General features: G+C 35.3%; 1 long non-coding RNA gene across 1 annotated transcript; it reads right to left on the bottom strand.

Moving 5' to 3' along the window:
* Positions 1 to 293: 293 nt before the first annotated feature.
* On the bottom strand, positions 294 to 1,218 carry LOC121214911 (uncharacterized). The gene is made up of 2 exons (XR_005910645.1): positions 891 to 1,218; positions 294 to 595 (listed from the first exon to the last, which is right to left on the bottom strand). It is a non-coding gene; the product is annotated as an uncharacterized lncRNA (long non-coding RNA).
* Between the last annotated feature and the right edge of the window lie 1,213 nt (positions 1,219 to 2,431).

Below are 2,431 nucleotides of genomic sequence, written 5' to 3'. Positions count from 1 at the left end.
TAAAAAAGGCACCATTCTTGTTTGACAAAGCCCAATTTTTACACAAAAGTCAATCTCAAGGGTGATTTTTTTTATTAAACTACCTTCAATGCTATCATTAGTACCCTCAATTTTAGGGCATGATCAAATCTACTTTGATGCATTTGAGCATCATGAGCTTAAGATGACCTTAAGGCGTGTTAGTTAAACTTGATATTAACAAATTGACTTGAGCTTCTAACTTAAAAAGGCAAAATTAGATTGTAACATCTCGATTTTTGATATGTCAGAAATAGTGGTTCAAGGTCACTAAATTCGACGAGTAAGTTCGTAAATATTATTGTAAGAGCCCATTTTTGCCCGGGTCCAAAATAGAAACCCAAAATCTAAAATAAGACAGTCTATTACAGTAGTGGCCCAAAGCCAAAATTAAATACACCCAACGGGCCCAAAATAAAAAATCTGGCCCAAATGACTTTAACAGTTTCGGCAGAAGGGAGCAAACCCTAAGCCTCAGCGCCGCATGCCAGGCTCCAGCAATGCGCGCCGCTCCACCTCCTCGCACGCCGCCACCGCCCAAGGCTCGCCAACCACCGGTTGTCCACACGTCTGACGCCTGCAAAAATTAAATACAATGGCAAAAAAAAGGGCACGCGGGTAGTTAACAGACAGTAAAGAAGAAGAAAGTGTTTTTTTTAATTCGGCTATAAAAGCCCGAATCTAATCGTTGTATTTTTTTTACGAACGCTCATCCGAAAAAATCAAAAATAGAACAGAGATTTGAAAAGGTTGAAATCTGATTGCCTTTGTGGTGTTTTTTTCTGTTTTCCTTTTATTTTTGTTTTTTATTTTTTATTTTTACAAATCAGTTTTAACAAACAAAATAGAATAAAAAGAAAAGGAAAAAGTACCTAAAACCGCCGCGTGGCTCCGTCAACGGAGATCCTTTCGTCATCGTCGGGGTCGGGCTAAAGGGGGTTAGACTTCTCCTTTTTCTCTTTAGGCTCCCCCTCACTGTTGTCATTCACCACACTTAAAAGCGGGATTAAAAGCCCGTCTTTCGTCTCTGCCCGTCAACTATTACGGCGGCGCGATCGGAGAAGTGGGAAGGAGGGACGGCGACGGGCTTCCAAGGCTAAGCCTGGAACCCTAGCAGAGAAAGGGGATTTCCCTTTTTATTTTTTTCTTGCGTCCTCTGCAGGGAATGAAACAGCAGAAAATAAAGCAAATTTTTAGTCTTTATTGTGATTGCAATACGGCGCCGTTTAAGGGGGAGATTGCGCATACTTTGCCCTGATGGGTAATTTATGCATTTAGTCCCTCCGTTTTGTGCTGAAGCGCAATCCAACTTTTTGTTTCTTTTAGATTTGGGCTGCGGATTTTGCTTTCGTTTCAATAAGGTCCTTTGACCATGTACAGTCCCTTGTGCTGAAACGGTGCACTTTAAGACTGGGGAATTTTTCCTGGACAGTCCTCCAGCCTTTAGGCGCATTCAAGTTTAGTCCCTGAGCCTTTTTATTTGCGATTTTGACCCCAAATTTCAGTCTATTTTCGACTATGCCCCTAATTAGTTTATTTATTTATTTATTTAAAAATACAAAACAAGTTTATTTAATATTCTATTTAGTTTTATTTATTCGTTTATTTTCAATTCTTGGTTAAAGTTACGTTAGTTTTATTCTATTTGTTCATTCGTTATTATTCTTTGTAAATCTTTTGTCTTGTTTATTTCATTTATTTATTTTTGCTATTGTTATTGCAATTTCATTTCATTAATTATTTATTTGTTGTCTTCAAATGTTTTCAAATCTAGATTTAGTAGAATTATATTTGTTTTGTTATCATATTGATGTTATTGTTATATTATTTCTTACATTATTATTCACGCATTTCGTCATTAGGATTTATTAATATCTATGCTATGTGTATATTTTACAATGCATTATTATATTATGGATTTTAAATGTATGTTTGTATATTCATCATAGACTTTGTACGGCATCCTTTCCATCTTAAATAAATTCTCTGCAAAAATATAATCAAAATTGCACGCATTTGGTTTTTAAATATTAAAAGGGTAAATTTTCTAAAATAAGGCAATATTTCGCGTTTTAGGATTCGGGAAATTGTACCCTAACTTACTGGGTCTCGATTTTCTCGTTGAACCCAAATAGAAAAATATCCTTTTAAATTTCTAAACACATAAAATTTTGAAAATAAAGGCAATATTCTGATTTAGAAAATTCGAGAAATCGTGCCCTAACTTACTGGGCTTCGATTTTTCTCGCGTTGATCCTAAATAATCGAATATCCTTTTAAAATTAAAATAAATTTTAAACAAAAAAATCTATATGCAAGCTTACTCTCGAAAATATGAGATGTCGGATCCTAACTTACTGGGTGTGACATCTTATTACTTCGAGATAAGGAGGCATTTTTCCATTTTGATTTA

This window comes from Gossypium hirsutum, chromosome D02, assembly GCF_007990345.1.
Source record: "Gossypium hirsutum isolate 1008001.06 chromosome D02, Gossypium_hirsutum_v2.1, whole genome shotgun sequence".
Taxonomy (NCBI): Eukaryota; Viridiplantae; Streptophyta; class Magnoliopsida; order Malvales; family Malvaceae; genus Gossypium; species Gossypium hirsutum.
The sequence above is the reverse complement of the archived record's forward strand: the minus strand, read 5'-3'. Positions and strand labels throughout refer to the sequence as shown.